The 10966-nt window shown below is 58.4% G+C and overlaps 1 non-coding gene across 1 annotated transcript; it reads left to right on the top strand.

The window, feature by feature from the left end:
* The first annotated feature begins 10067 nt into the window (after nt 1–10067).
* LOC131869858 (5S ribosomal RNA) lies at nt 10068–10186 on the top strand. The gene has a single exon (XR_009368227.1). It is a non-coding gene; the product is annotated as a 5S ribosomal RNA (ribosomal RNA).
* Nucleotides 10187–10966: the final 780 nt, after the last annotated feature.

The following is a 10966-nucleotide window of genomic DNA, read 5'->3' as shown; positions in this document are numbered from 1 at the left end:
CCAGGCGGCCGAGGAGCCTCACCGCATAGCAATCGGGGTGCGAGGCGAGGGATGCGGCGAGATGGCCCCAAAGGCTAGACGGAAGAGGCTGCAGGGCTGCCTCGGAATAGTCCAAGCATCGGACGCGCTTGGGGCGACCACCACTGCCAACCCCTTATCCCGCGATGCGTCCGATACACAGATAGTTCCGAGGCGGCCGAGGAGGTGGGGGATGCAGCGAGATGGCCCCAACGGCTAGACGGAAGAGGCTGCAGGGCCGCCTCGGAATAGTCCAAGCATCGGACGCGCTTGGGGCGACTACCAGTGACAACCCCTTATCCCGCGATGCGTCCGATACACAGATAGTTCCGAGGCGGCCAAGGAGCCTCACCGCATAGCAATCGTGGTGCGAGGTGGGGGATGCGGCGAGATGGCCCCAACGGCTAGACGGAAGAGGCTGCAGGGCCGCCTCGGAATGGTCCAAGCATCGGATGCGCTTGGGGCGACTACCACTGCCAACCCCTTATCCCGCGATGCGTCCGATACACAGATAGTTCCAAGGCGGCCGAGGAGCCTCACAGCATAGCAATCGGGGTGCGAGGCGAGGGATGCGGCGAGAAAGCCCCAACGGCTAGAGGGAAGAGGCTTCAGGTCCGCCTCGGAATGGTCCAAGCATCGGACGCGCTTGGGGCGACTACCAGTGACAACCCCTTATCCCGCGACGCGTCCGATACACAGATAGTTCCAAGGCGGCCGAGGAGCCTCACCGCATAGCAATCGGGGTGCGAGGCGAGGGATGCGGCGAGAAGGACCCAACGGCTACACGGAAGAGGCTTCGGGGCCGCCTCGGAATGGTCCAAGCATCGGACGCGCTTGGGGCGACTACCAGTGACAACCCCTTATCCCGCGACGCGTCCGATACACAGATAGTTCCAAGGCGGCCGAGGAGCCTCACCGCATAGCAATCGGGGTGCGAGGCGAGGGATGCGGCGAGAAGGACCCAACGGCTACACGGAAGAGGCTTCGGGGCCGCCTCGGAATGGTCCAAGCATCGGACGCGCTTGGGGCGACTACCAGTGACAACCCCTTATCCCGCGACGCGTCCGATACACAGATAGTTCCAAGGCGGCCGAGGAGCCTCACCGCATAGCAATCGGGGTGCGAGGCGAGGGATGCGGCGAGAAGGACCCAACGGCTAGACGGAAGAGGCTTCGGGTCCGCCTCGGAATGGTCCAAGCATCGGACGCGCTTGGGGCGACTACCAGTGACAACCCCTTATCCCGCGACGCGTCCGATACACAGATAGTTCCAAGGCGGCCGAGGAGCCTCACCGCATAGCAATCGGGGTGCGAGGCGAGGGATGCGGCGAGAAGGACCCAACGGCTAGACGGAAGAGGCTTCGGGTCCGCCTCGGAATGGTCCAAGCATCGGACGCGCTTGGGGCGACTACCAGTGACAACCCCTTATCCCGCGACGCGTCCGATACACAGATAGTTCCAAGGCGGCCGAGGAGCCTCACCGCATAGCAATCGGGGTGCGAGGCGAGGGATGCGGCGAGAAGGACCCAACGGCTAGACGGAAGAGGCTTCGGGTCCGCCTCGGAATGGTCCAAGCATCGGACGCGCTTGGGGCGACTACCAGTGACAACCCCTTATCCCGCGACGCGTCCGATACACAGATAGTTCCGAGGCGGCCGAGGAGCCTCACCGCATAGCAATCGGGGTGCGAGGCGAAGGATGCGGCGAGAAGGACCCAACGGCTAGACGGAAGAGGCTTCGGGTCCGCCTCGGAATGGTCCAAGCATCGGACGCGCTTGGGGCGACTACCAGTGACAACCCCTTATCCCGCGACGCGTCCGATACACAGATAGTTCCAAGGCGGCCGAGGAGCCTCACCGCATAGCAATCGGGGTGCGAGGCGAGGGATGCGGCGAGAAGGACCCAACGGCTAGACGGAAGAGGCTTCAGGGCCGCCTCGGAATGGTCCAAGCATCGAACGCGCTTGGGGCGACTACCAGTGACAACCCCTTATCCCGCGACGCGTCCGATACACAGATAGTTCCGAGGCGGCCGAGGAGCCTCACCGCATAGCAATCGGGGTGCGAGGCGAGGGATGCGGCGAGAAGGACCCAACGGCTAGACGGAAGAGGCTTCAGGGCCGCCTCGGAATGGTCCAAGCATCGGACGCGCTTGGGGCGACTACCAGTGACAACCCCTTATCCCGCGACGCGTCCGATACACAGATAGTTCCGAGGCGGCCGAGGAGCCTCACCGCATAGCAATCGGGGTGCGAGGCGAGGGATGCGGCGAGAAGGACCCAACGGCTAGACGGAAGAGGCTTCAGGGCCGCCTCGGAATGGTCCAAGCATCGGACGCGCTTGGGGCGACTACCAATGACAACCCCTTATCCCGCGACGCGTCCGATACACAGATAGTTCCGAGGCGGCCGAGGAGCCTCACCGCATAGCAATCGGGGTGCGAGGCGAGGGATGCGGCGAGAAGGACCCAACGGCTAGACGGAAGAGGCTTCAGGGCCGCCTCGGAATGGTCCAAGCATCGGACGCGCTTGGGGCGACTACCAGTGACAACCCCTTATCCCGCGACGCGTCCGATACACAGATAGTTCCGAGGCGGCCGAGGAGCCTCACCGCATAGCAATCGGGGTGCGAGGCGAGGGATGCGGCGAGAAGGACCCAACGGCTAGACGGAAGAGGCTTCAGGGCCGCCTCGGAATGGTCCAAGCATCGGACGCGCTTGGGGCGACTACCGTTGCCAACCCCTTATCCCGCGATGCGTCTGATACACAGATAGTTCCGAGGCGGCCGAGGAGCCTCACCGCATAGCAATCGGGTTGCGAGGCAGATTATTGGGAAGGGAACCCCCTGGGATGCGGCTCAAGCAGTGCCCAAAGGGACTGGAATGCGGAATCACATCGAGAGACCCAAATGCTATACGAGGGCTCAAATCGAATTATCGATTTGGCCACGACATGGACGCATCGGAACGACTACCTTTGCCGAACCACTCGCAATTGCATCCATACCGAAACCAATAGACATTTCCGTTAGAGCCCTCGCATAGCATTCGGGAATCTCGCATGCCCCTCTAAATCGACCAATGCTGGCGCTCAATGAAAATCCGAGCGCTACCACCGTTCGAGCGCCAGCATTGGTCGAGTTAGAGGGGCACGGGGGAGAATGCTCCAGTCAACACCTCCCCTATATAAGTTATTTGTCCGATTCTCGCACAACCGTAGTCTGCCTCGTCGAATCAAACAACGGTCCCAGATTCCGACTTCCGTTCCGTAGAGACCCAAAAGCTAGATGGAGGCTCGCAAGAAAGAGAGTCGGCGCATAGCAATCGGGTTTCTCGAACGTTTAGGGACCGAGCTCACTTGCGGATAGGGCAAAATCCGCCAAGCAACCCAAAAGCTAGACGGGGGCTCGAATCGAATCGCCTAGGCGGCCACAACAACGACGTGTTGGATCGACTACCAGTGCCAAACCATTCAGCAAGACTAGTCTGTGTCGAGGCCGGATAGAGATTCTCAGAGAGCGCCCGCATAGCATTTAGGAGACCTGCCGCGTCCCTCACACTCGACAAATGGTGGTGCACGTTTATAAATCCGAGCGATCCCAACCCTTTCAAGCACCAACATCGGTCGAGATAGAGGGGCACGGAGGGGGCTGCGTGAGACAACACAGTCCCCTATATAAGTTATTTGTCCGATTCTCACACATCCGAAGAATGGTCATCAAATCGGACAACAGCCCAAACTTCCGACTTCCGTCCCAGAAAGCCCAAGAGCTATCTAAAACGTTCATGGCCGGAACTCGATCGCGGCTATACCAGTCCGCCAAGCAACCCAAAAGCTAGACTGGAGCTCTAGTCGAATCACCTCTGTGGCCATTGCAAGGACGTGTTGGAGCGACTACCATTGCCGAACCATTCCGCAGGTCGAGTCCATACCAAGGCCGCATAGAGATTCACGATGAGCTCCTGCATAGCAATCAGGAGACTTGCCGTGTCCATCACAATCGATAAATCCTGGTGCAAGATTTTTGCATCCGAGCGCTCCAACCAGTCGAGCACCAGCATCAATCGACATAAACGGGCACGGGGGGAGGATGCTCGAGAACACTACCTCCCCTATATAAGTTATTTGTCCGATTCTCAAGCAGCCGAAGTCTGGTCATCGAATCGGGTCAAAGACCACAACTTCCGACTTTACCCACAATGCAAGTCATCGAATCGAACATCGGCCCCCGAGTCGGACTCCATGCGTATGTCAGGTCATCGGACCCAAATTCCGCCTTCCTGCGCATGGCGGGCCATCAATATCAACTCGGTCATCGGACCCAAACTCCGCCTTTTTGCGTATGGCACGCCTTCAAATCGGTCATCGGACCCAAATTCCGCCTTCCTGTGCATGGCGGGCCATCAACATCAACTCGGTCATCGGACCCAAATTCCGCCTTTCTGCGCATGGCACGCCATCAACTCGGTCATCGGACCCAAATTCCGCCTTCCTGCGCATGGCAGGTCATCGGACACAAATTCAGACCTCGCCAATATGCCTACGTATCGAATCGGTCATCGGACCCAACTTCCGACTTCATCCATACTGTAGGGTCTTTGAGGTTGGCGCGGTGCGCTCAACCCAGGGAGTCGACCCATCGAAGCATACACCTCCCCTATATAAGCTATTTGTCCGATTCCCACACCTGTGTAGTTTGCACCTCTGACCAGGACATCGACCCCAACTTCCGAACTCGACTGCAACGACGGCACCAGCGCCTTGGTGCGCACCTTGCGACGCACAGTCCCAACATTCGCCTTCCTGCACATGGCAGGTCATCGGACCCAAATTCCGACCTCGCGAGTATGCCTACATATCGAATCGGTCATCGGACCCAACTTCCGACTTCATCCATACCGTAGGGTCTTTGAGGTTGGCGCGGTGCGCTCAACCCGGGGAGTCGACCCAACGAAGCATACACCTCCCCTATATAAGCTATTTGTCCGATTCCCACACCTGTGTAGTTTGCACCTCCGATCAAGACATCGACCCCAACTTCCGAACTCGCCTCCAACGACCGAACCAGCGCCTTGGTGCGCACCTTGCAACGCACAGTGCCAACATTCGCCTTCCTGCACGTGGCAGGTCATCGGACCCAAATTCCGACCTCGCGAGTATGCCTACATATCGAATCGGTCATCGGACCCAACTTCCGACTTCATCCATACCGTAGGGTCTTTGAGGTTGGCGCGGTGCGCTCAACCCGGGGAGTCGACCCAACGAAGCATACACCTCCCCTATATAAGCTATTTGTCCGATTCCCACACCTGTGTAGCTTGCACCTCCGATCAGGACATCGACCCCAACTTCCGAACTCGACTAAAAAGACCGCACCAGCGCCTTGGTGTGCACCTTGCAACGCACAGTGTCAACATTCGCCTTCCTGCACATGGCAGGTCATCGGACCCAAATTCCGACCTCATGAGCATACCTACTAATCGAATCGGTCATCGGACCCAACTTCCGACTTCATCCATACCGTAGGGTCTTTGAGGTTGGCGCGGTGCGCTCAACCTGGGGAGTCGACCCATCGAAGCATACACCTCCCCTATATAAGCTATTTGTCCGATTCCGACACCTGTGTAGTTTGCACCTCCGCTCAGGACATCGACCCCAACTTCCGAACTCGCCTGCAACGACCGAACCAGCGCCTTGGTGCGCACCAAAAGTGCGCACTTTTGGAGGGCACTTTTCTGCGCTCCAAAGGTGCGCACTTTTGGAGGGCACTTTTTGGAGGGCACTTTTCTGCGCTCCAAAGGTGCGCACTTTTGGAGGGCACTTTTTGGAGGGCACTTTTCTGCGCTCCAAAGGTGCGCACTTTTGGAGGGCACTTTTTGGAGGGCACTTTTCTGCGCTCCAAAGGTGCGCACTTTTGGAGGGCACTTTTTGGAGGGCACTTTTCTGCGCTCCAAAGGTGCGCACTTTTGGAGGGCACTTTTTGGAGGGCACTTTTCTGCGCTCCAAAGGTGCGCACTTTTGGAGGGCACTTTTTGGAGGGCACTTTTCTGCGCTCCAAAGGTGCGCACTTTTGGAGGGCACTTTTTGGAGGGCACTTTTCTGCGCTCCAAAGGTGCGCACTTTTGGAGGGCACTTTTTGGAGGGCACTTTTCTGCGCTCCAAAGGTGCGCACTTTTGGAGGGCACTTTTTGGAGGGCACTTTTCTGCGCTCCAAAGGTGCGCACTTTTGGAGGGCACTTTTTGGAGGGCACTTTTCTGCGCTCCAAAGGTGCGCACTTTTGGAGGGCACTTTTGTGCACTCCAAAGGTGCGCACTTTTGGAGGGCACTTTTCCTGTGCTCCAAAGGTGCACACCTAGGTGAGCACCTTCGACCACACCTTGTAGCACACCAAACTCTGACTTTCGACTTCATCCGCAATGCAGGGTCTTTGAGGTTGGCGCAATGCGCACAACCAGGGGAGTCGACCCATCAAACCCAACACCTCCCCTATATAAGCTATTTGTCTGATTCTCATACATGCGTAGCCTGCAGGAGCAATTAGGACATCGACCCCAACTTTCGGCTTCTAAACGAAAACAAGGTCTTTGAGGTTGGTGTAATGCGAACAACTAGGGGAGTCAACCCATCAAACCCAACACCTCCCCTATATAAGCTATTTGTCTGATTCTCATACATGTGTAGTCTACAGGAGCAATTAGGACATCGACCCCAACTTTTGACTTCTTAACGAAAACAAGGTCTTTGAGGTTGACGTAATGCGCACAACCAGGGGAGTCGACCCATCAAACCCAACACCTCCCCTATATAAGCTATTTGTCCGATTCTCATACATGTGTAGCCTGCAGGAGCCATTAGGACATTGACCCCAACTTTTGACTTCTTAACGAAAACAAGGTCTTTGAGGTTGGCGTAATGCGCACAACCAAGGGAGTTGACCCATCAAACCCAACACCTCCCCTATATAAGCTATTTGTCTGATTCTCATACATGTGTAGCCTGCAACAACGATTAGGACATCCACCCCAACTTCTGAATTCGTCTGCGTTGACCGCACCAAAGGTGCACGCCTTGGTGCTCACCAAAATCCGACTTCCGACTTCTTCTGCTATGCGGGGTCTTTGAGGTTGGCGCAGTGCGCACAACCAGGGGAGTCAACCCACCGAATGCAACACCTCCCCTATATAAGCTATTTGTCTGATTCTCATACATGCGTAGACTGCAGCAATGATTAGGACATCCACCCCAACTTTTGACTTCTTAAACAAGACAGGGTCTTTGAAGTTGGTGCAGTGCACACAACCAGGGGAGTCGACCCATCAAACGCAACACCTCCCCTATATAAAGCTATTTGTCCGATTCTCATACGTGTAGTCTGCAGCAGCGATTAGGACATCGACCCCAACTTCCGAATTCGTTTGCATTGACCGCACCAAAGGTGCACGCCTTGGTGTGCACCCTGGAGTGCACTTTGGTGCTCACCTCGGTGCACACTTTGGTGTGCACCTCGGTGTGCACCAAAGGTGCGCACCTTGGAGCGCACCAAAGGTGTACACTTTGGAGCGCACCACATAGGGTCTTTGAGAGGTTGGCGCAGTGCGCACACCAAGGTGGGTGTTGAGGTGCGTGCCGAGGTGGGTGGGTGCTAGGGTGCGCTCCATGGTGGGTGCCAGGGTGGGTGCGTGCTAGGGTGGATTCCAAAGAGGGTCATAGGGTGGGTGCCAAGGTGGGTTGGTGATATAGTGGGTTCAAAGGTGGGTACTAGGGTGGGTTCCAAGGTGGGTCACAAGTTGGGTGCCAGGATGCGTGGGTGTTAGGTTGGGTGCCAAGGTGGGCTCCTGCGTGGGTGGGTGCTAGGGTGGGTTTCAAGGTGGACGCGAGGGCGGGTGCCAAGGTGGGTAACAAGTTGGGTGTTAGGATGGGTGAGTGCTAGAGTGGGTGCCAAGGTGGGTGGGTGCTAAGGTGGATGCCAAGGTGGTTCACAGGGTGGGTGGGTTCTAGGGTGAGTTCCAAGGTGGGTCACAGGTTCAGTGCTAGGGTGGGTGTCAAGGCGGGTGTCGAGGTGCCTGGGTGCTAGGGTGTGGATGCCAATGTGGGTCATAGGGTGGGTACTAGGGTGGGCTGCAATGTGGGTGCCAAGGTGGGTAACATGCTCGGTGGGTTCTAAATTGGGTGCCAGGGTGGGTGTGCACCCACCTTGCCCGAGGTGGGTGCCAAGGTGCCAGTGTGGGTGGGTGCTAAGGTGGATGCCAAGGTGGGTGAGAAGGTGGGTGATAGGTTGAGTGGTAGGATGGGTGGGTGCCAAGATGGGTCACAGGGTGGGTGCAAGGGTGGGTAGGTGCTAGGGTTGGTGTCAGGGTGGGTGGGTGCTAGGTTGGGTTCCAAGGTGGGTGCGAGGGTGAGTGTCAAGGTGGGTCACAGGTTAGGTGCTAGGATGGGTGAGTGCTAGGGTGCAAAGGTGCCAGGGTGGGTGCTAGGATGGGTCGATGCTAGGGTGAGTGGCAAGGTGGGTCCACAAGTGTCAAGGTGGGTGCCGAGGTGGGTGCCAAGTCGGCGACTGCTATGGTGGATGCCAAGGTGGGTCACGGGGTGGGTGCCAAGTTGCTAGGTTGGGTTCCAAGGTGGGTGCCAACGTGGGTGCTAGGGTGCGTGGGTTAAAGGGTGTGTCACAACGTGGGTGCCAGGATGGGTGCGCACCCACACTGGCCAAGACGGGTGCGGGTGCAAGGTTGGGTTCCAAGCCCGGTCACAGGCTGGGTGCTAGGATGGGTGGGTGCCAAGGTGGGCACCAGGGTGGGTGCACCCACCCTGGCCAAGGTGGGTCACGGGGTGGGTCCTAGGGTGGGTAACGGGGTGGGTACTAAGGTGCGTGCCAAGGTGGGTCATAGGGTGGGTGCCAAGGTGGGCACCAGGGTGGGTGTGCACCAACCCTAGCCAGGGTAGGTCACGGGGTGGTTGTCGGGGTGGGCGTCAAGGAGCCAAGGTGGGTGGCAAGTAGCCAAGTTGCGTGCCAAGGTGGGTGTCGGGGTGGGTGCCAAGGATCCAAGGTGGGTGCCAAGGAACCAAGGTGGGTGTCTGGGTGGGTGCCGAGGTGGGAGCCAGGGTGGGTCCCAAGGTGAGTGCAAAGGTGGGTGCCAGGGTCAAGGTGAGTGCCAATGTGGGTTCCAAGGTGCCAGGGTCAGGGTGAGTGCCAATGTGGGTTCAAAGGTGCTAAGTTGGGTGCGAGGTTGGGTGCGAGGGTGGGTGGGTGCCAAGGTGTGCTAGGTGGAAGCCCGGGTGGGTCGGCATCCCATGGGTGTCGAGTTGGGTGCCTGATGGGTGCTTCTTGTCAAGTTTTAGTCGTCGGGACTCATTTCGAGCCTTAGAGGTCGTTTCTTGTCCGGTTGCCCTGTCTTCGACCTGGGAACCCAATTTTGGTCCTCGGGTCCCATTTTTTTTTGTCTCGCATCCCACTTTTGGCCTGTGGCCTTTTCGGGGTCGATTCTCGTTTTGGGCATCAGAGCATGTTTCTTCTCCTAAAACCCAATATTTGTTTATTAAGTCTCGGAACACATTTTTGTTCTCGTGGACCCATCATGGGTCTTGGAACGCATTTGTGGTCCTTGGGTCCCATTTTGCATCCCGAAACTTGTGTTTTGGTGCTTGATCCCTATTTTGGGTGCCCACCTTGCACCAAGTGCGCACCCGGGGCAAACCGAGCGCCTTGGTGCACCGGGGCAAGATCGAGCGTGCACCCGAGGCGCCCCGAACATGCACCAAGGTGCACTCGGCCCACATGTGAGCGCAGGTCGTTGCGCCCGAGGTGGTGTGTGGGCACCGCGTTGCAGACGGGACACTGCACGCACACGACGCCCCCTCCAGGTGCACGCACGTAGGCCGGGCCGGGTGCACACCCGACGCCCTAGCAAGGTGCGCGCACCCGGGCAGGGCTCACACTTGGCGAACGGGGCGCACTTCGCGAGGGAGGGTGTGCACCTCGACGGGGGTGGGTGGCCGGGGTGGATTCGCACGTGGGTCGCGGTTTGCTAAGTACACACTGCGACAAGCTCATAACGGGTGCGATCATACCAGCGTTAGTGCACCGGATCCCATCAGAACTCCGCAGTTAAGCGCGCTTGGGCCGGAGTAGTACTGGGATGGGTGACCTCCCGGGAAGTCCCGGTGTTGCACCCTTTTTTAGTTTTTCGCCGGGCGTCGCAATGCTATTTGAATAAACCTTTTGCCCGTTTGCGTTCTCGTCGGGGCCGGGCCGGGCCGGGGTGCGCTGCCCGCACTACCGCGCGCGCGGGGGCGACACCGAGCGCGCACCCGAGGCGCCCCGAGCACACAGGCCACGGTGCAACCCGGGCGTTGTGCGCGCACCCCGGTGCGCCCGAGGTGCTGCGCGCGCACCCAGGTGAAATCGGTGTGCACCTCGGCCAGTGCGCGCTCGGTCGAGTCGCGCACGTTGGCCAAGGTGCACGGTGATGTTTCTTACTCTAAGGTTCCGCACCAGACGCCCGGGACAGGTGAGCGAAGCTGGGCGGGGCCGGGTGCGCGGCCGGGGCAGGTGCACGCAGCTGGAGAGAGCTTTGGAGCACACTTCGGAGCGCACCAATGATGCGCTCCATTCAAAAGTTTCCTGAAAAGGCAAAAAAAGTTGAGATTATAGAATTTCCCACTTGAGAGATTGTAAAAAAAAAAAATTTAAAATGAAGGAAACGCGGGTGCCAAGGTGTGCGCAGCCCAGCCAAGGTGTGCGCACCAAGGCGCCCACCCTGGCGAAGGTGCACGCAAGGTGCGCACCCGAGGCAAACCGGACAATTAACCCAACTTTCGACTTCGCGCGCACCTTGGAGCGCACTTCGGAGCGCTCCTTGGTGCGCACCAATCTTGGGCACCTCGGAGTGCACCATGGCGCCCACCAAGGTGCGCACCCGGGGCAAACCGAGCTCCGACTTCGTGCGCACCTTG

The sequence above is a fragment of the Cryptomeria japonica genome, unplaced genomic scaffold, assembly GCF_030272615.1.
Source record: "Cryptomeria japonica unplaced genomic scaffold, Sugi_1.0 HiC_scaffold_271, whole genome shotgun sequence".
NCBI classification, from domain to species: domain Eukaryota; kingdom Viridiplantae; phylum Streptophyta; class Pinopsida; order Cupressales; family Cupressaceae; genus Cryptomeria; species Cryptomeria japonica.
The sequence above is the reverse complement of the archived record's forward strand: the minus strand, read 5'-3'. Positions and strand labels throughout refer to the sequence as shown.